This window comes from Pinus tabuliformis, chromosome J (assembly GCF_031772625.1).
Source record: "Pinus tabuliformis cultivar Carrire ecotype Pingquan chromosome J, CPIR1, whole genome shotgun sequence".
Classification (NCBI taxonomy): Eukaryota; Viridiplantae; Streptophyta; class Pinopsida; order Pinales; family Pinaceae; genus Pinus; species Pinus tabuliformis.
Window position 1 is genome coordinate 404,790,412 of NC_142295.1, and position 24,223 is coordinate 404,814,634.

Here is a 24,223-nt window from a genome sequence, read left to right on the forward strand (position 1 = left end):
TTGTCCACACATATAACAATCTCTCTATATATATAAAAGTTGGATTTAATCATTTCTCCTTATATATGTTTTGACATGTTTTCTTTCAATGTTATAAGTGGCTATAAGCCTATTGTAATTATAATTTCTATTTTAATCTTTTCTAGACAAATGCTCAAATTCTATATGTTTTCTATTGATTGTAAAGACTCTTTGAGGTTATAAATGCCTCATGCAAAGAATTATTTTTAAGATACAATATAGAAAGAACCAGTAATGACTTTTAGTCATTTGATCTTTGTTTGTAATTTCGAAAAAATGTTTAATACTAAATGTTTTACTTAAATTATACTCAGTCTTGTTTGTACTAATTTTTCATATTTCCAATTTTATTAAATATTTACCACTATTTAATTTGTTCAAGTTATGTTTTAATTAAAATCATTTTTGGAGCAAACATGTAACTAGAAAGTTAATGTGCTTTGTCGTTACCTATTTTTTCCAGAAATCTAGATTTTCATTCCATATTGACCTTTATTTCAAAAATATATACTGTAAAATATGTAAAATATGATTAATATGATTAATTGCCTACACTGAATGTTATTGTTTATAGTTGAGTTCATGAATGAAATTGTTCTTTGTATGTTCTCTATTTACATAAAAGGAACCTTACAATACCTCTATTCTTAAATTTTTTCTTCGCAAATACCTTGCATGCATTTTGAATTGTATTATACAGTTTATATATACATGTTATTGTAATAGATATATATTTATAAACACATAACCTAATTTTTCTCAAGTCCTATCATGCTTACAGAAAAATATTTTATGCATGGTTGTATATATATATATAAATATATAATGTAGGTACATATATGAATTCTTGTAGTAACAATAGTTTCTTTCCAATATTACAAACTCATTTATAGTTAATTCTATAGTATTAACAAAATAAAAGACATATATTTTGAATTTTTTCTCTGATGCAACATAATTTCTAAATTTAGGCTTTTACAATTCACTGTACATAAATTGTAAATAAAGAAATAAAATATAGCCATTTATTCCTTTTTCATTTCAAAGAAATCAACACAGTAGTAGTAAGTAATAATATCGACTTGAATATAACATTATGGAAAATTAATAGTTAAGTACTTCGATCCTCCTAGCTTTGATACTTCCTCCTGAAGATATTTCCCTGAGCACAGGTCTGCAACTCTTTTTGTCTTCTTCACATACTTTCTTCTCTTCAGTCTCTAATTTTTTTCACAATACGAGACACAAGAAAGCATACAAAAAAGGCTTTTATGTGTGTCCCATCTACCACTCTTTTGGTGGTTGGTAACTATCTCCACCTCACCAACAGGTGGCAGGTAGTTACTAGCTCATTAATGAGATTTTTTTTCCCACTCCCAAAGATAGCATCTTGTCTTTTAGGAAACAATTAATTGAACAATTCCATAGTTTCTCAATAAATCTAATCATACAAATTAAATGTCTAAGACTTATTGATTGGTAATTAATAAATTTCATCAATTTGCAGTCTCATCTCATTCAACCACATATACTCCAAAATTAATAATCCAACCCTTTTTATTTATAAAAACAAAAATATCATAAATACAAATTTATAATCCTTCATTATCCAATAACAAAGTACTGATAATTAAATTCTTCACATGTTTTTCAGACTTTAAACATTTAAAAAGAAAACACACATATACACAATTAATTTGATCCAGGTGGATATTGGTGGCCACCTACCTATTCCACTTGGACCCCCAACATTATTTCCTTTCAATTTCCTAATTTCTAGCACAATTTCCTATCTCGGTAGTTTTCTATTTTTGTTATTTTCTCGAGCCTTGAATTTTTGGAGTTGTTTTGAGGCCCTAAACAACGTTTTTTTGGGGAAACAGGAAAATGTGAGTCTTTGACCGATGTTTGTAGTTGAAAGTTTTTTTCCTTAGATATACCTTTCTAATGGGTTTCGTGTGTGCAAAACAAATAGTATATTCCAAAGTTACAACCTCAGGAAGTTTATGTTCCAACTAACCCCATCGGGGCCTATACCTTTTGGCACTTCATCTCCTGGGGTTAGGTTTTTGGATGTTCAAGGTTTTTCATTGTTTCTTCATGATAAAAGGGCCTCCAAGCTTCATTGTAACATAGTTCAGAATACATATAGCCATCATATCTCTTTTTAGAGATAAGATACCATCACTCGAGCTTGTTTGTTTCCTTTCCACATGTAAACAATTTTCATCATTTTCTATTTATTAATTGAAGTTCTATTTTGTTGTATCTATGTGTTTTTATTTAATTCTAATTTTCATTTCATTCCTTCATAAATTCAGATCAATGGTATCAGAGCGGTCTGCGCTTTCTATGTTTGTCTGTGGATGTCCCTAATAAAGTCGGGGTATAAGGAGTTGGGACTTGAGCTAGTTGATCCCTTGCAAGACCGGCCTCACCGACCTTGACGACCCCTCATGGTGGAAGAAAAGAAAGATGAGGTAGCAAGAGATCCTTTCAAAATGTTGCTCAAAGAATCCCTTGAGCAACAAAGGAATGAGATGATGGATAATATTTCCCAGATCCATTGGCAAATACCAATGGGTGAAGCATATTCATCCAACAGTCAATTCAGAGGCGTTGCCCCCTTCAAGGTACAAGTTAAATTTGAAATTCCTATATATGAAGGCCAGATAAATGCGGATGTTCTAGATAGACGGTTAAATTTGTTGGAATGATATTTTTGGGTCCATAATTTTCTGATAGGGAAAAGATTACTTTTGCACTCCTCAAGGTCACCCCCATGTCAAGGAATGGTAGGAAACTTACCATGAGAAGAGTGACGCAGAAGAACCCTCACTACTTTTAGTATCATCCTCTTGGAATTCTTTCTGAGATTCCATTAAGGAACAATATTACCCTGTTGGGAGTTATGATGACAAGTACATAAAATGGACTACACTACGGTAGGAAAGGGTCCAAGACGTGCCAAAGTTTATGAATATTTTTCATACCCTATGCATGAAGTTGGGTAACAAGGACTCTTAGTGGCATTTAGTACTCAAGTACCATAGTTGTCTGCGCAAATACATTTAGGAATAAATGGAGTTCATGTACATCTTTTGTCTTGGCATAACGTACTGATATGTTGTTAAGATATAGCAAAAACTTAAACAAAACATAACAAACAATAGAGCCAAGGTGGGATGGCTCAAGACAACCCATCAAAGTCATAGGTGAAGAATAGATATGGGAATATGAATAAAGACATATGAAAGCAGTGTAAGTTTCACAAGGGCTCCACTCACAACACAAATGAGTGTCGCACAAAGCAGTCACTCGTGGCCGAGTTAAAATCGTAAGAGTCAAATGCATCTTCTAACTATGAGCCAAAACCCAACAAGGAGAAATGAATCATTGATGCAAAACCTAGTGCCACCATTTCCACCACTAAGTTCTAGAAGATTGAGCTTGAATATCTAGAGGAGGGTGAGCATCTCTTCGACTCACATATGTGGGTGAAGGGTTCTCCGCTTCAATTCATTTTCGATAGTGGGAGTCAAAAGAACCTCATCTCAGTATAGGTGATTAAACAGTTGGCCCTATCGAAAACACCACACTTGCAACCATACACCATCGGGTGGATCCACCATGGGTGAGTTCTTCATGTTATCCAGCAGTGTCATTTTACCTATAACATCAAGCTCTTGCGGACAAGGTACTGTGTGACATTGCTCCCCATTAAGTTTGTGATGTTTTATTAGGCCAACCATACTTGTGGAAGCATCATGTTGTGTATGAGTCCAGACCTCGTATTATTATTATTAATTTGGGAAAAAAAATATATAAGATACCAAAGGTTTCCTCGCCTACAACAATTTCATTCATCTCTACTAAGCAATGCAGCAAGATTATCTCCCAAACTGGGAAATTTGTTTTATTCTTGATTGACTCTCAAAGTAAGGGGAAGATCATGGCCACATTGTGGAAGAGTACTTGGGCATCTTCTCTTCACCCACAGGGGTACCTTTGCACTCTTAGGTTAAGAATTTGATCTATTTGACTCCCATAGCACCTTTGCCTAATATGCCAATCTACCACTGTTATCTTCTAGAAAATGAGGAAATAAAGCAAAAGGTACAGGAGTTTCTACAAAATGGCACATCCAACCATGTTCCTCACCTTATGGTAGCCCATTTGTACTCATACAGAAGAAACATGGGACCTAAAGGCTCTGTATTGATTATTATGCACTGAATAAAATCATTGTCTGGAATAGGTACCTAATCCCATGGATTGATGATATTCTTCCCCTGCTCAAGGGGACTAAGTAATTCAACAAGATTGATTTGAATTATGGTTGTCACAAAGTTCCAAAAGAACCCACAAATGTATAGAAGACTTGCTTCTAATCCAAGGAGGGTCTCTTTAAGTGCTTGGTCATGCTCTTCGGGTTGAAAAATGCCCTTGTAACATTTATGAGGCTGATGGATGATATATTGTGGCCTTTCACCAACTCATTCATGGTTGTATATATGAATGGCATCCTCATCTTCAATAAGAGTTGGGTAGAGCACTTGAAACATATTCAATAGATCCTTTAATCCTGTGGCGACACAAATTATGTGCCAACTCGGAGAAATGCTCCTTTGGCATGGACTAGTTCCAATATTTGGGCTAAATAATTGATGAGAAAGGAATGCATGTGGATCCAGCTAAGATATAAGTAATTTAGGATTGGCCATTCCCGACAAATCTATTAGAGCTTTGCAACTTTTGTGCCTTGCCATTTTATATCGAAGATTCATGTTGGGATTCTCTCATATCACCCAGCCTTTGATTCAAGTTACCAAAGGTAGAGCAAAAAAAAAAAAAAATTTGGCCCGAGTCACAATAGAATGCATTTGTTGAGCTAAAAAATCACCTTTGTTCCACGCCAGTCCTCACATTGCCAGACTTGCAACAACCACTTGAAATTGAGATAGATGCCTCTAACTATGCTATTGGTGTAGTTCTCACCTAGTAAGGGCATCTAGTGGCCTATCATAGTGAGACACTCTCTGATATTACTTAGAAATAACCCACCTATAGCAAGGAGATGTATTTCATCGTGAAGTCTTGCCGACAGTGAAAACACTACATTTTGGATAAGGATACAATCATCCACATAGATCATTGACCTCTTCAATTATGCAGACACAAGGAAAGTTGTAGAATGATCTCCATTAGAAATGGTCCACATATGTACAAAAATTCCATTTGAACATTAAATACAAGAAGGTAAGCACTAATAATGTTGCAGATTGCCTCATTCGCCCCCATATTGTGGCACTAACCACTATTCTCAACTCATGTGGGCATGAGACTCATGGATGACTACAACTATACAAAAATGATCCAAAATTTTCCACCACATACCATATGCTAATGGATTGCAAGCAAGTTACAAACTTCCACCTCTAGTGCGCATTGTTGTGCCACTTGGGACACCAATTTTTTTCCTTCAAGTGAGTGTGCCAAGCTGATTTGGGAAGTGCACTATAGTCGAGTCATAAGACGCTTTGGTTTGGAGAAGATAGTGGAAGTACTACAAAAGTATTTTTGTTGGCCAAAAATCTAACAAGATGTTAAAAAATATATCAAATCCTACATTTCTTGTGACATTGCCAAGCCTACCATTAAGAAGCAATGCATGTACACTCCTCTACCTACTCCTAGCTAGCCTTGGGAATACATATCATGGACTATATGGTTGACCTTCCTTCTACCAAGGATGGTAATGAATATGTATTTGTGGTTGTTGATAGATTTTCTAAGATGGACATATTGGCTTCCTACAAGAAGAGTATCATAATAGAAGAAGACACCGCCAAAATATTCTTCGAACAAGTGTCAATGACTTTTGGGATCCCGCAGACCATTATATAAAATCGAGATAACATGTTCTTAAGTGAATTCTAGTCGAACCTCTGGTCATTTTTGGACACCAAGCTCACCAAGGCGACTTCATTCCACCCCCAAATTGATGGTCAATCATAGGTCGTCAATATGATGATATTTTTGGAGAAAATGTAACTAGGTTCGGCCTTTATAAATGTAATTTTGATATTTGAACTTATTCGATAAAAGACAAATTATTTTTGTATTATTTGTCAATGAGTTTCTTTCTCATTGAAAATAGGTCAAACACATTTTGAAGTGCTTCTAGAGAGTCAAAGTCAAAATGTAATTATGATAAGACCCTTTGAGGGCATGTTACATCATGTAAGTCATCATAAAAAGTCATGGGAACACCTCCAAGAATGGTCAAATCCTCTCCTAGTAGCAATGAAGTCTACAAGTAGCAAAACGATGGGTAAAATTGAATTATAGAGCAAAATTTTAAGTCAGCCTTAAGGACTGTCATGTCGGCTTGAAGAGGAGGGACATACCTCTATTTATAGAGGTTTTCCACTCCTCAAAAGGACAAGAAAGTTCTCTCTAAAATCCACAAGAAATAATAAGGATTAAAGGATGAATAGAAGGCAAGGAAGAGGGCTACAAGGACAATGAGGTAAGAAGACAAGACAAAGGTATGCATGTCATTTCTGAAGTAGTTACAACCACACGTGTGAGGTCAAGGTAGGGTTGACTACAACCATAACAACTGAAAAGAACAAGTCAACATATCTCACTATTTTGGGTGTAAACAAGGTATACTAGGCCTCTCTCTACAAGTGAAGAATAAGCCCTCATCTATGAAGGAAGAAGGACCAAGATCGAAGAAGATAGGATTGTTTCTAGGGCTAGAAACAGTCACACGTTCGAGGTGCAGGAAGGGTTTGATAATAGTCTAAGACAACAACATGAATACCCTCATTCAGATATATAGTTAGGCCTACAAGGTATCCAAATAAAAGTGAAGAAGCCTCTATCTATAACGAAGTAAAGAAGCCCTAATATTCTAGGGTTTCCTAACCTAGAAGACAAAGTGCCGGAAGAAGTTTCGTAAGTGACAATGTAGAAGAAGGAAGGATTTGACTTATGCTTGGAGGATATCCTAGTCAAGGGTCTAGGGTTTGGCAGTTGTTCAAATAAGAAGCTTCAATAAGAGAAATCTTACAAAGGGTTTTCCTCACAAGAGTGGAGAGGGTTTGTCCTTGGCAGAGAGCCAAATTCTATGTTCTTGTTATTTTGTTTTGGTAGCAGTTTGATGAAACACACACATTAATAATAAGAAGAAGATGAATTGTAAAATTGCATCACAACTTGTTATCAAGTCTCGGAGAATCATCACAACACTACTTTTCCCTAGATTCTATAACATGGTTTCAGAGCTAAGGTGACACATCAAGGAAAGGGAAACTCAAGAACACTCATCAAGGAGAAACATTTACAAAGTTGAAGCATCAAGCCTAGAAGTCTCAAATCATTTCAAGGACAAGAAGGGTCTACATTCCATCATTGACCAGGGAGGTCTGCAAACCTAGAAGAAGAGCCTTATATAAAGGCACCTGCAAAGAAGAACATATCTACATCAAGCTACAAGTCTTCAAGAAAACCTCATCACGAAGCAAGTCCACTTGAATAAGGCAACTTGAAGGAAATCAAGATCCAGGGAAGACAAGCCATCAAGCTTTCAAGGAGGAAGCAATTCCATTACATCTCAAAATCTATCAAGTAAGTACATGTCCCCTTCTGAATATACATCAATGTCTTTTTGAAAGGAAAGAAATAAATTGGTAGGGACCAATAACTTTCTTGCATGGAAGAAGAGGAATGATCTACTTCTCAAGGAGAATGAACTCCTAGAATATGTCAAAGGGAACATCACTATCCATATTAAGGAACAGACTCAAGCCTTAGACAAGTAAAAAAAGGATGAGACAATAGCTCAAAGGATTATGATAGAATCAATCAAGGACTCTTTCATTCCTTATGTCTCCAAGTTTGAGACATCAAAAGAAATTTATGACATGCTAGTAGAGCTATTCTCGATATCCACAATCAGTGAAGTAATATCCTTTAGGAATGAATTATACTAGATGAAGATAACAAAGGAAGGAATAACTCCCTACTTCATGAAAATCTCTGAAATGAGAGATCAACTTCAAGAGCTTGGGGAAGTCACGTCTGACAGAGAGATGACAACTGTTGTACTCAATGCTCTACCTAAGGAGTGGGGAAACTTCACATCTAGCATTTATGCCAAGAAGAAACCAACCACTCTCAGTGAAATGTGGTCTCTATGTAGAACAAAGGAAACCATACTTAAGGCAAAAGAAGATGTGGGATCAAAGGAGCAAGCATTTTCTACCATGGCCAAAAGAAAGGGTAAATTTTGCAAGTTTGGTCAACGAAGAACAAACAATAAAGACATGTCCAAGATCTAATGTTTTGGATGTCAATAATATGGACACTACGAAAGGAATTTTCCTAAGCTTAAGAAGGACAACAATAAAAAAAGGAAGAGGGAAGAAGCTCACATAACTCAAGAGATGAAAGAAGAAGGAAAGAAGCAAAAGAAGGAAGATCCTCCGGATCTCTACTATGACTAGGTAGAAATCTTTTCTTCTAGACTTCTTTCTAAGTTTTGAGTAGAATAGGCGCATGTAGGAATAAAATAAATTGCATGGCTAGAATCACCCTTTAGAATCTAGCAGCATAATGTACATAAAGTTCTAGACACTCATGTAGATGTAGCATTTATGATAAGAGCAAAATGCATAAGTAGAAAAATCTTCTAGAATATAGAAGCATGACAAATATTACTCAAGGTATTCATGTAGGAGAAGCATACCTAGTATAGGACCTCATATATGATGAAAGAAAATTGATCTTGATAAAAATCTTAGAAAACCTACATCATCAAAAAGAAAGGAAACATTTGTAAGGTAAGGCTCTTTAAGATCCTATGATGGAATCTTCAAAACAAGGTTCATGGACGAAAGCAGATGTCTCATTGGTAATCCCATTCATGGGATTCAAGAAAAGGATGATATGAACGCAAGATAAGATGAAGCAAGAAGGGCCACACCAAAGGATGATCAAAGGAGAATCAAGATGAGGTATGTATGCATCAAAGTTTAAGGCATGTTATCATTTGTATATTATTAAGTCATGGGTATAGTTCTATAACATGATCAAGCATGAAAGAATCTCTTTCACCAAGAACATGCTCGAAGGCATGTACCACAATACAGATGAAGGTAAACAAAATAATATGCTCACATAAGGAGCATAAGGTTGCTGACTAAGAAGCAAGAAGACATGCTGAAAAGTCTAGAAAGCAAGCAATGAAGAAATTATCTCACAAGAAGCATTAGATGGTTGACCTAGATATTTGAGGAGAAGCAAATGAAGAAAGAGATCAATCATGTGAAGAACACCATGATCACCAAGGATCACTATTTGACAAAATTCCTTGAAATATATCTCCTGAAAGAAGGCAAGAAAACTCTAATAAAGGAAGGACCCTTGACAACTATGAAGGCCTTGGAAATATAAAAGGTGCAGATAATTGATTCTACTATATGAATATGTCGTGATGAAGAAGGCATCCAACAAAAGGAAAAGAAATGTTGAATCAATATCAGGATGAAATCATGATGAGCTATTAGGTCAAATCATATAACCTAGCAAGTATGATGGAACATCCATGAGGAAAGCATTCTGAAGCATGGACAAGTTGAAAAAGAAGTAGCCAAGATGACAAGAAGAACCTGATAGTCACTTTCCACGGGGCAATGACATGACAAACCAAGAAGGAAAGTGATCGATGGATGGTGCTCTACAGAGAAGAAGTTTGATCGAAGACTTCATGACATTAAGAAAGGAAGGAGATCAAGCAGTTGAAGGACCCATGAAGAAGAAGCTTCTAATGAAGGAAGGAGTCCCCAGTTGAGAGGGAGCTCTGACAAATCCCTGATCAATATGGAGTTTTGGATCACCCCTGATTACAAAGGAGTGAAAATTGTGTTTACCATTTCATGGGTCATGCACTAGACCAGGACTAATAGTTGTAAGTCTAGATGAAGGCCATGTGAAATGTAGACACAAGATAGACACATCATTCTTGTCTTCACTTGGGAAGAAAGAATTGTTTCCATTATGATACAAGTGTTGTCCTTGATGGCAACTCACTCACAGGTCAATTCAGATTTGATAAAAGGCAACTCACATTGTAACAGGTCAATTCAGAGGTAACAGGACATTGGTACAAAAGAATAGGAAGTTGGAACAAAGGTCTATTGATCAGAATCAAGAAGTTGAAGGAAAAGGATGTTGTAAGATGTATACACAGGTTCACTTTGACAAAGAAGCGTAAACATGCGGGTTAATAGAACAAAAAGAGCGTATACCTATGCATGCACTGTCACAAGAGGAAAAGCACGTATAGGTTGGAAAATCAAGGAAATTCAAGATTAAAGAATACCAAGGGTCAATACCATGTTATTAGCCCAAAATATTAAGTGGAGTAACGGTTATTTGATCCCGTCTAAGAATACCACATGTTCTAAGTGTTGTTTTGGTCCGAGGTATTGAGAAAGGCTAAAATTATATAAGGAGGAGAAGATCAAAGGGCTATGTGCACATGTAATGAATATCTATGATGTGTTAGATCAAAATAAATTATGCATGTTGTGGGTTTTTTATGCTTTGCTTGATCTGAACTAAGTATGCACCTGAGTGTTTGATGATGGATGAGATCTAATAATGGATTAGGATCATAATGACTTATCATTATGTGATATGATAATGGATAGGCTAGATTTGAATGCTAACGAATGTTTTATCCTTTATATGTCACGATCTAGGTATGTCTAAAGTCTGGAATGATTGCCAGGTTATAAGTAAGTAATTGTAGATATATACGTTGGTTTGTCGTGGTGAAGGCGCGTTTACACGCTGGTTCAACATTTCCATATAGCGTATGCAAAAGAAACACTTATTGTTCAGGGATGAGTGATCTATCTAATCAGTGCTGCTATTGTACTATTGTTTCTTAGTGATGTCTTCATTAGATATGAAAGTAAAATTGATTGTATAATGAGATTGAGTCTGGTTGATTGATTGATTGAGAAAGAAGGGTGATCCTTGTTTCTATCTGTTTAGAACTTTGTAATATGACAATAGATCTTAAAAATGTGGTTCAAAGGTTTTATGATTCAGTATCTTTAGAGGTATACGAAGGTTGGGCTAAAGGAAGTAGTGTATACATGCAAGTTGGCTTCATTGAAGAAGCATATACATTCTCACACATGACTTTTGAGGTTATAGCTATTTCTGGTTGTTGATGTAGTGTTCTGGGTTCAGATATGTGTACTAGTTACAGTGACTTGTCTATTCCAATTGATCAGTTGAATTTGATTAAGTTTGAATGGTTGTTTGATTCAGTTGTGTCAGAGGTTCAGTGATTTTTTGATTCAATATGTCAGAGGTTTCAGTGATTGATTGATTCAGTTATGGTTGATTCAGAGATTAATGATTGGGTATCAGTTATATCAAAGATTGATGATTAAGTTTCAGTGATTAGTTGATGCAGATGTATTTGATGGATGTATTGTAGTGGTGATTGATTTTGAGCTTCATTATGAAAATTTGATGAAACATGGTCTTCATATTGTGTTGTTGTGTACTAGAAGCATCTAGTTTAAAAATTTATGAAACGTGGTCCCTGGAGGATACTGAGGGTTGGAGCCTTCAGTAAGGAAGTTGAAGCTTCCTGCCAGTAGTGGTTCATGATTTGATCAGGGGGTTGGATCTCCCTTCCAGTAGAAGCTGGAGAACGAGTGAAGGTTGTAGCCTTCTATAGGCTAATGCCTACATACTTGTAAACATATCGGCTAGTACAAGAGCTAAGGGGTTGTAGCTCCCTTCCAGTAGAAATTGGAAAACAAGAGAAGGTTGTAGCCTTCTGCAGGTGGGTGTCTGTGTACTGGTATGAGTCTGCACCTATTCAAGATTGTAAACAGATTATTCTTTATATTAAAAGAAGACAGAGACAACAACAACAGGTGGCTTTTCTCTCGCAATGGGTTTCCACCCTAAATCTTGGTGTTCATGTGTGTTGCTTATGTGTGATGGTTTATTCTGTTATTACTACACATGGTTACTGTTATTGTTTAATAAAGTATTGATGCACTGATTAAAGATCAACATATGATGAATTAATTGAATCATAAGTTCACTGGATATATGTTGGTTTCCTTAAGAACAGTTGCATGCACATGTGTGTTTCCTTCACTGAAGTAGTGTATATAAATTTGATTATGGAAATGAAAAAATTATTGATTTGTAAATATTGATTCACCCCCCCTCTCAATATTATTCCCAATAATTGGCCGTATCAGAGCAAGTCCTTTGGCAAAAGCTTGATCGCTTGAAGGAGACCTGTAGTATCAATGGGAAAGAAGCAAAGGAAGAAAGCACCTCGAAAGAAGAATACATCTCAAAGGAACAGTGACCGTGGGAGAGACAATTGGCTATTATGTGGAAGCTACTCTTTAGATTCAGAATCACCTCAGAATGAAGATGAACAAGCAAAATAACTATCAGGTACAATTTTATTGTCCTTTGGCCATACATTTCCATGTTCATTTGAAGATAATGAATGTGACAATGAAACAACTGAATTTTCTCTTATGGGTGAAAGAGAAAGAAATCAAATAGAGGCATAATTTAAAAAGCTCACAGACATAATTAGATATCAAAAAGGTCTAATTCGTTACCAGGTTAAAAGATCAATTGGAGGAAGGAAACAAAATAAAGAAGTAGTACAAAGAAAAGGAAGATCAAAGTCAAAGGATGCAGGATGAAGTGACATCATTGAGAAATGAAGTGAATGGAAAGGACACAACAACCAAGGAACTTATAGAGAGAACCAGTTACTGTGAAGGTCTTGAAGCTGTGGTCGTTTCTCTAAAGGAAGATCTTAAAAATTCAAATAAGCAGAATGAAGAACTACTTCAAGAATTTGAAGAATAAGAAAATGAAGTTCTCAAACTAAGGCAACAAGTGGAAGAAGGAAGAAAATTTGAAGAAATCATGAAGAAGTAGTATCTTGAAAAGGAAGAGAAATATCAGGTTGAGGTAAATATCCTAAAAGGTAAATTAGAAGAAAAGGATAAAATTTTATGATTTCAAGATAGTACTAAGATTTTGGATGATATTCTTAGTAGTCAAATGTCTCGTGCCATCAAATTTGGTCTTGGCTTTCCTGAAACTGTTAAAGGTGAATCTAGCTCACAAACTGAAACAAGGAACTCTAGTGCAAAATATGAAATGCTCAACAAGGAGATAAGAGGTCAACCCCGTCAACAACCAAGGAAAGATAGTCTTCAAAGAAAATCACTTACTCCTAACTATAGAAGTGTTAATCGATTATTTCCTCTAATGAATAATGCTGAATGTTTTATACGTCATAATTTTGGACATGTTGCAGCAAGATGCAGAAGTAGAATGGTTCAAGCTAAAACCATCACATAGAAAGATCATCATCTTCCGAGTACTTTCAGGGATATTTTTTTCTTGCAATATGTTTGGTCACAAAGCCGTTGATTGTTATAGAAGGAATATGAAACATATAAGATGTTATGCTTGTAACAAGTTTGGGCATATATCAAAAGAATCAAGGGACAAGTCTATGGATTGTTGTAGACAATATGGTAAGTAATCAAATAAGAAGATTTATATCAAAAAATCTGAAAAAGATGAATCCATTGAGAATCAAGAAAAGGAAGATCAGATAAGGTGTGATCTTTCTCTCTGCTCATTCAAAGACAAAGATGATAGTGGATGTGCTCATCACATGACTGGTAATAAAGAGTACAATGAAGTCTTTGATGAATAACCATCATGGTAATGATATTTTTGGAACTGATGCTTTAGCAAAAGTTCTAGGACTAGGAACAAATAGAATAGACTCAGGAGGAACTAAAAGTATGAAATCTCAGTGTTCTAATTCTCATACGCAATTATCATGAAGACAAGTTGCATATATACGTGAGTTAGAAGCTGCACAGTCACATATATGTTGGTTTGATGTAGAAGAAGTAAGATAGACTCATGAAAAGGGGTCTGATAGGGTTAAGTCAATTATCAATTCCCCTTTCTGTTCCGATTGATGATGATTACAGTCTGTTGATGATATGTAGAAATTATTTTGTCCCTCATAAGTTGTTGATGATTTGATGTATAACTATTTGATGATGATGCCTTGATGATTCTTACTGATATATGCAATCATCAGATCTGACAGTGAATAGTTGGCACAGGTTTAGGGGGAGAATATGCTATGATTTTAAAAATTCATTGTTGGCATTATGTTTACAAGTCTTTGGTACTTATGTTGTTGAAGTGTTTAAATGATACATCATGCTATGCTGCGGTCATGAGTTGCCTATGATGAAATCTCATATGATACTTATATTGCTTGAGCCATATAGTTGTTATTCAAATCAGATTTATGGATGATTGTGGATGACCCTTTTGATGATGCATATAGTAAATATGGTATGTTTCTTACATGGTGATCCTCATAAGGACTAGGAGAAGAACAAATCTTGAGTACACAACTTCATTATTTGATAAGTGTCATTTCTTTTATGTTGTTGTCATCATGCCTTCAAAGATGCATAAACTTCAGATGGTGTAGTTATAGATGAGGATTCCTATAGTTCTTGGCTCTGACATGGTTGAGGATTGTTGTTGTTGATGGTATCGAGAAAGCTTGACAAATGACTATGAGCTTATGGTTTTCTAGATACATATTGTTGGATACATGGATGATTACTTAAGTTTCATATTGATAAATATTGTTGGTTGGACAAGAGAATGGTGTTATTGCAGGTCTCATGAAGACATAGCTATTTGAAGACATGGATATTCAGAGGCATGGCTTACTTAGTCACATAATGATGATGACTTATTACTTTATGATGATAGGTTTGCTACTCACTTATGTTGGTTGATGCTTATCAGATGTGGGATGTTCCCTAGTGATGATACATGGTTGATATATTGAGGGTTCTTATGGAAAGATCATGCAATTATTGATGATGATGTTATGATCATAGATGATGACTACTGTGTTTTCACATACATATTATATGTGAATGATTTTGTGTTACTTCTTGGAGATATGACATATGCTTAGTTGATTCATGGAAGGTTATGATAAGGCTCTTTCTACTAAGGAAATAGAGCAAGTTGATCTTGATGAGGTCAAGAGGATTTGTTGATGTCTATATGAGGCATACTTTGTCATAGGTTGATGATATTAAAGGTACATTGTGATGGACATATAAAGGTTGATGTTCTTGATGTTGCAGACAAGTTCTTATGGTGCAGATCATATATGATGTATGATAATTGCTGATGACTATCATGGTCTTGTTTATATCTTTGTTCTTTGTTATAAATGTCATGTATATAATTTAATGTAAAGGTAATGTAAATACCTATGATGTAAATATTGTATATTCAGTTATGTATGGCCTTTTGAGACCATGTCAAATATGTAATCCCGCTTGGAAGAGTGGTTGAGTCAAATTTGGTGTATCCCCACTTGGTTGGGAGATTGATGTATGTATGAGTCATTAGTGATAGGAAGGCCATACTCACATAGTTGAGTTATAGAGTCATGTTATTCTTTTGAAAAATATCTTTGCAGACTCTGCATGTACTCAGGGGGAGCATGGACAACATAGTGTATCTAAAAGGGGGAGAATATCTTGGTCCGCCCTTTGCCCTTGATGTCAAAGGGGGAGATTATTTTGGTGTTGCTTGATATCTCTAACAAGTTCAAGAAGTTGAAGCAATCAATACCCATATGGTTTCCATCAAGTCCAAAGGGGGATATTGTTGGCATTATGATACAAGTGTTGTCCTTGATGGCAACTCACTCACAGGCCAGTTTAGAGCTGATAAAAGGAAAATCACATTGTAACAGGTCAATTCAGACGTAACATGACATTGGTACAGAAGAACACGGAGTTGGAACAAAGGTCTACTGATCAAAATCAAGAAGTTGAAGGAAAAGGATGGTGTAAGATGTATACGCAGGTTCACTTTGACAAAGAAGCGTATACACGTGGGTTAACATAACAAAAAGAGCGTATACGTATGCACACACTTTCACAAAAATCCCTGTCATTTAGCAGAAAATACCTATTGTTCCTATAAAATCTCTTCATACTCATCTAAGAAACATCAAACAATGGCAAACATGGAGTCAGATTCATCTTATGACAGAAATGAGGAAATAGTAAGTGATTCCTCCAAAAAAATTCATGCACCAAGGAGACCTCACAAGGGAGGAAAACATATTCAGGAGGAGCCCACTACACTTACTGAGTTGTTGGCTTGCCCTCTTGCGATAGCATGCTTCAAACATCAATCTTGCTACCAATTTTGTGAGATGGTGGAAAGAGTCAAATACCACCATTATCTTGCTAGACTTTTTGTGCTCCATCTTCACAATGGCCAGGTCAGTTTGGCAGGTGTGACATTCACCTTGACACCTAAGACTATAGTGGAAGCAAAAGGCATTTCGAATGTGGGTGATCAATGGAACAAGGGACAGCTGGTGGACAAAGATCATTATGAGCCTTAAATCAAGGCTGGTTTTTAGAGGCATATCAGTAGGGTCTTCCCTTTCAGGTACCTACAGGACACATATGCTCCCCTTATGAAACTCATAATCAAATATTTCAGCTGTGAAGGCATATTTTCTCGCCTATACATCTATCATATTAGATTATTGATGCATTTTACTAGGGTGAGGATGATGAACATCCCCTATATCATATGATGGAATATTGAGAAAATGACCACATTGGTGGAAAGGAAACCTCCACATTAGCAGTATAATAGCAGCTATCACTTTGCATTAATCAAGATTGTGGTTTTGCATCAGCTTAGTTTACTGAAAGTTTCATGGGAGGATTTCATTTCACATGAGGTCTTCATAGGTCCTCAAGTGCCCCCATCAGTTTTTCATGAGGCAGGAGAGCCTTCACATCAGCAAGAGGTGCATGAGACGCAAACCACCAGTGTGCCAGTGTTTGTCACTTACCAAAAGGGCACAAGGAGATTGTTTGCAGCAACAAAAGGAGTACTATCTCCACCCGGGGTGGAAGGGGTCTCGTTTCCTTCAACAGAAAAGAAAGTACAGGACAAGGGTAAGTAGCCATTGCATGATGAGGGGACTTCAGAAGGTCAAGAGAGATATTTCATTCTCATTCATGATGATGACACTAATTTGGGTTCCCAAAGCTCAAAGCTCAAGGAGATCATCGGGGAACAACAAGCTGACATTCATGACTTGTCTCTCAACCTAGAAAGAACCAAGTGGGTGATAAAATATCTTGAGAAAAGGAAAAAACAGTTAGAAGATCAGAAAACTATCATGGAGCTCCAAAACATAAGAGAAAACTGGCAAGCTGCCAAGAGGAATAAAATCAAATTGACACCACTTGAACAAGAAATTGAATCTGATCGTGAATCTTGGCTTGAGAGGGAAAACATGCATTTGGAAAAGATTCTGGAGAAGGCCAAAAAAGAGAAAAATATGTTGAGGCACATGGCCTATCACTATTTGGCAAGAAACAAAGTTTGCAAAGCGAGAATTAGGACTTTGAAGGCTAAGTTGAGGAAAGATTTGAGGAAGAGGAAAGAGCAATACAAGCTCAAGATTTTGGTTGAGGCTTCCTTAGCCCAACATAGCACTTGATGTAGGACACTCAGCCCAAATTTCAAAAAATTTGGGATACTTTTTTTCAATTTTGAATTTTTGGAGCAAAACACAGAATTTTCTGCCTGGTGCGCCACGCCACCTGGCGCTCACTTTTTCTAGGGACCTCCTTTGGAGGAAAACTCAACATTTTTGGATTCCTCATGCAAAAATATTAATGCCCACAAATGGCCAAGAAATTTTGTCAATTTTTGAGCTTCCAAAAGGGTCAAAAACACCTAAAAATGCCCTTTCTGCTCCTTTTTGGCCACACAGGAAGCAGTGTTGGAAGAACTCACTTTTGGAGGGGAAAATGGACACAAAATTCAGAAATTACACTTTTTATGGAAAGTAGACAGATAGACCTTTCCAACAAGCCCACTTGTAGAAAATTTGGTGCACAGTAAGGCCTCCAAAATCAGTTGTAAAAAGGCACTACACACAGGGATAGTGGCGCGACGCACAGGATGGAAAATTAACTTTTTTTGCCTAAATTTTTCTCATTTTGACTTTTCTCTCTTTCAGTCAAACTCATGATGTAATTTGATGTAACTTTATGGAATTTGATGTAAATATGCTAAAAATTCACTCATGGAGGTAGATACATCATGAAAAGGTAGTTTGAAACTGAATGAATCAGTTTCCTAGGTTTTAGAAGCAAGTTGCTCCACTGCCTAAATTTCAGTTCTTAGTTTAGATCTTGTTGAAACAGCTCCTAAACTCATGAATTTGACCCCTAAAGCCTAGCATGAGTTGTTTTTTGCCTATATCTAGCAGTTTTTCAGTCATTAGTAAAGGTTGGACTCTTGTAAATGCTTTGAGCATTATTGTACATTCATCTCTGCAGTTTGGCAAAGGAATAGACCAGGGTTTGCAGCATTTTGTGGGATTCTTGTGGCAAATTTATTTGGTATTGTTTTTCCTTCTGTAATGCAAGTTTGCATGTGTTTATGTATGCCGTCCTCTATTTCTGTTCAGCTTAACTAAATGAATCAAGGATAAAGTTAGAATTCATTGATGTTGTAGTTCTTTACCTATGGTTTGTTTAGTTATTTATGTTTTCAACTGTTTGAAGAGGATCCCTGAGACTTTCATGCCCTCTCCAACTCCTCACCAGTCTTAAGACTCTCCATCTCATTTATTTCAAAGTACTAAACCATTTGCTTACCTCGCCCCACAGAAACCTCTGCAAGACTATGTCCATTCCACGGACCCAAATCTGCCTTTCACATTTGAGCCAACAAACCAACATTAAATTCAATCAAACTCCTCTGAGCATATACCTAGCCTAAAATCAGTCTTTACATCAGTCATCTAAAACCTCATTGACCATATTCTTCTAAGATTGACAAGGAGAGAGCCCTCTCCCGACCTGGTAGGGCTAGCTACCAGGTTAAGCGTGGTTTTATGTTACCCTAGACCTACGTTTCTCAACCTGAGGTAGCTTTGGGCACTAACATATTGGCGACCGTACTGGGGAAGAAAATTTTATTATCATTGTTTTGCTCTGTAGACTACAGACGGAGCCTGAAGTTAGTCAGGTAGCCTTCGAAACGCTCTTGCTTTGCATTAGTGCAAGTAGATGAATGTTGCTTTAGTCAATCTCCGTCTAGTGTATAAACTGAACATCTGATCTAAATGATTGCCCCAGTATCATAAAGCAATTCTAGACTTTGGATGATGAGTTTAGAATTTGATAGGCTGAACAAGTTGATAATGTCCGTTTGATTTTTTGGAATAATTCAAAACACTGGCTTCTAGACGATACACCATGGCCAATCTTAATCCTGATCCTCCTCCTGTGTATGAAAACCCAAATCTCATCCCAAAAATTCTCTGACCAGAAAGTTTTGTGATTCCTATGCTCATATCTCGTTCATGTCCTATTGTTTTTGAATATCTTGAAGATCTTGAGTTTGACGAACATTTTGATCTGTCGTTGTTTGAGACTAAATCTGAAAGTGTTGTTGGTTCTACTGTCCTAAATCTGGAGTTTGTTAAAGATCTTGAAACTGAAAGGTCCAATAGATCAATTAACAGTTACATATTGAATCTTCAAACTTCCATTGTGGCTTCAAACATTCCGGAGTTCTTATAAGCCGCATCTGCAACTCTCGATTCATCCGCTATTACATCTGGTTCAGAAATCCCTACCGAACCTCCTTTCATTCCCACCATTCCCATGCAACCCAATATATCAGATCATAGACCTCCTGTCTCATCTCCCCCATCAACCCCATAAACACCCCAAACATCTTATATTTCCTCTCCTACTTTGACACGTCATACACCAATTACATCGTCAACTGATATCGTTGTTTTGACTCCTCCTACATCCCCAAGGCTAGTTTCAAATACACCTAGAATAATGGTTGCCCGATATGCACCCCTTGTGTTGCCTCAAAACTTGGATTCCATGCCCGCTGACTACCAAAGAAAAATTCCCTTATTTGATGGCACCCCCGAAATTATCACAGCTCAACAACATGTGGATAGGATGACTGATTTCTTTGACCTTCATGAGATTGATGAAGAAAATGTCACCATGAGATTATTTGTGCAAACTTTTGGAGGTGAAGTGCAGAAGTGGTTCAGAGCTTTTCCGACTGCGAGTATCACTACATTGGTTGTTCTTCAGAGACAAATCTTGGATCGCTGGGAGGTAAAGAAAAACCCTCTTCAAATTCTTTCTGAATATGAAAATATCAAGAGAAATGTTGGTGAGAGTGTCCAAGATTATTGTGTCAGATTCAATACTGTTTACAATGCAATTCCTACTGATATAAAGTCACCTATGGGGGCGGCTTTGATTAAATTTCCTGATGGCTTCGATCCCGACATGGCATATCAATTGAGAGAAAGAGATCTAGCCACATTGGAGGACATGCAGAAAATTGCAGTTAGAGTTGAGGCAAATTTGCTTGCCAAGAGAGCTAGAGCAAAGGCCGAAAAGAAAGTGACCATAAAGGAAGAAGCTTCTTCCTCAGATCATTTGCTTCACAAGATCGAGAAGATGTTTGATAGACTCACAATTTCTAATAAGCCTGAAGCACAAGTCAGAAATCCAAACTTCCGTGGTCAGCAGCAACCATAATTCAAAATCAAGCAACGAGAACAAAGAGCACAAGACCAAGCAGCACAACAGCAAGTAAAGACACCCTTACAACAGAATTTTGTACATGGTCCGGAATTAGATGATGATGAGAACATAATAGGTGAGGAGAATCATTTCTTTACACCTGATGATCTGCCCATTTATATCACCGAAGATGAAGAGTATTCAGAAAGCCCAACTGTACAAAAGGATGAAGATTTCATCTTGGCAAATGAAACAATTCTTGAAGAAGAATCTGATGAATATCAAAGAGGATACATGAATGCTTTGACAGCCCAGCAGTGACAATATTCACTCAGGAGTAGAGAGGTACCTATCAATCCAATTCAGAAGAGGAAGGAAGTGACACTGCCAAAGAACGATTCTCCAATAGTGCAAAAAAAGGGAAAGGAGGCAGCTGATCCTACCACTAGCAAAACACAATCAGCAAATGAAAGATCAAATCAGCCAATTGTATCACTGGAGAAGACTAAAAGAAGGATGCTCCAGTCAAAGAGGTAGAGAAAACATCAGCCTTTAGCTTATAAAATGAAATTGCTAAGTTAAAAGTGTCAATTCCTTTGACTGAATTAATGAAGAATAGCAGCTATAAAGGTCATGTGTCAAAGATTTTGAATTTGGATCCATTATCTGATATGGTAAATATGGAGGATGAGTAGTCCAAACTTATCTTTGGTCCAACATTAAAGGTTAGTCTGAGGATAGTGATGTAGCTCCTTTTTGCATCAACCTTAGATTGCATGATTATGTATTGCACAACGCCATGTTTGATTCAGGAACCTCTCAGAATCTCATGCCTAAAGCAATCATGGAAAAATTGGTTTTAGATATCACTCGCAAATACCATGATCTATATTCCTTTGATTCTAGTAGGGTCAGGTGCATTGGGCTTATTAAAGATTTGGTTGTCACTTTAGATCAGATTCCAGCGAAGAATGTTTTGATGGATGTGGTTGTGGCTAATATTCCTCCTAAATTTGGCATGCTTCTTTCCAAATCTTGGTGAGAAAAACTCAAAGGGACATTGCAGCTTGATTTCTCCTATGCTACTATTCCTATGTTTGGTCAATTGAGGAAATTATACCGGGAGAAAAAGATGAAGTACATGATCACTAGCAAGGAGAAACCTCTAAGTCATCCAATCAATTATGTACATACTGATTTAGAATATTTTGTTATATATTCTGATAGTCTTAATGATGTAAATAGTCAAGTAGTTGAAATAGAATATATTCCAGAGATCACTGAAAATTTCAGAGTTGTACTAAATCAAGAAAGAAAAAAGCTTGATAGTACCGCTGAGCAATCAGCCTTCCGACAACAGCAAAAAATTGATACATAGTGAGCAAAAGAAGAAGAGCAAACAAAATTTCAACATTTGGAGGACGAAGCTGGTTTGTGGAGCATGGATTTTGATGGTGCAGTAGGTAGGGAAGGTGATGGAATTGGCATTTGGATACACAACCCTGCATTTCTTCCAAACAAAGTTCCAAGTAATGTAAGGGTTTGTTCGTATAGATTGGCTTTTGATTGTTCAAATAATGAGGTTGAATATGAAGCTTTAATTGCTAGTTTGAAAATCCTTAAGAAGTTAAATGTTAAAATAATTTCAGTATATGGTGACTCCGAGTTAGTTATCAAGCAAGTGAAAGGTGAATACCAAGCTAAGCATCCTCGCATGCAGGCTTATCGTAATGCGGTATTAGATATTTTGAGATTGTTTCCAGATTACACTTTGACATGTGTCCCTCGTGTACAGAATGTTATTGCAGATTCTCTTGCAATAGCTAAAAGTAATTTGAAAATTCCTATGAATTCAAACAATAAGTTTGAAATTCATGTGAAACATCACCCTGCTATCCCCGATAATCAAAGATATTGGCAGGTGTTTCAAGATGATAAAGAGATCGAAGCATTTCTACAAAATGCAGGCAAATACAAAGATACTTCTATCGATGGAGAGCATGATGATGGTGAAGCGGATATGGAAGTAAATCAGATGGAAGTTTTGCAGCTGAAGGACAATGTCATTCCTAAAGGTCTAATACCTTTAGAGGAGTTGTTTGATCAAGATGATGTAGCCCGGAAATCGAGCTTGGTGCCAACCGAGAAAGGAGTTGAGGATGTAAACATTGGATCAGCAGAAAATCCTAAAATGGTGAAGTTATCAAAAGCATTGCCTCCACAAGTAAAGGCAAAATACATTAGTTTATTATCTTCATTTATTGATGTATTTTCATGGGACTATTCAGATTTGAAGGCATATGATAAGAGTATAATTCAGCACATCATTCCAATCAAGACAAATCAAAAGCCATTTCGACAAAGGCTAAGAAGGATAAATCCCAAGTTGTTGCCCTCAATAGAGAAGGAAGTGAATCGATTGTACAAAGATGGTATAATCATTCCCATAAGATTTTCAGATTGGATTTCTAATTTGGTGTATATGCGCAAGAAAACAGGTGAGATTCATGTATTGATTTCAGAAATCTGAATAAGGTGTCTTTGAAGGATAACTATCCATTACCCAAGATGGATCACATACTTTAAAGAGTAGTTGGAGCATCCCGCATGTTGCTACTCAATGGGTATTCCGGTTATAACCAAATTTGGTCCATGAGGATGACAGAGACAAAACAACGTTCACCACTCCGTGGGGAACTTTCCATTATGCCAAGATTCCTTTCGGATTGAAGAATGCTGGTGCAACCTTTTAGCGGGCTATGGATATCGCATTTTCAAATGAGAAAGATGTATTTTTAGTTGTTTATCTTGATGATTTGACAATTTTTTCTAATTCAGATGAAGAGCACCTTTATCATTTGAAGATTGTATTTCAACGGTGTAGAAAGTATGGCATATCTCTCAATCCAAAGAAGAGCTTGTTTGCCATGGATGAAGGCAAGCTTCTCGGTCATATCATATCCAAGGAGGGCATCCACATCGATCCAACTCGAGTGGAAGCCATTCAAAAGATTGATTTTCCACGAAGTAAAAAGGAGATCCAAGCATTCAATGGTAAGATGAATTTCTTACGTCGTTTTGTGCCAAATCTTGCAGAACATTTGAGGGAAATCACAAACATGTTAAAGAAAGATATTGTAGTGAAGTGGACCAAGGAAGCCATCCAGTCTTTTAATTCGGTAAATTTGGCCCTTTCTTTAGCCCCAATTTTGATCAGCCTAGATTATTCCCAATATTTCATTTTGTTTTCATTTGCTTCAAATCATACTATGGCAGCGGTCTTAATGCATAAAAGAGACCAGCTTGAGAAACCAATTGCTTTTTCAGCAGAACAATAAGGGATGCAGCTTAAAAGTACAATATTATTGAAAAGCAAGCTCTCACTTTGGTAAAGGCATTGAAAGATTTTCTAGTCTATATTCTGCATTCTC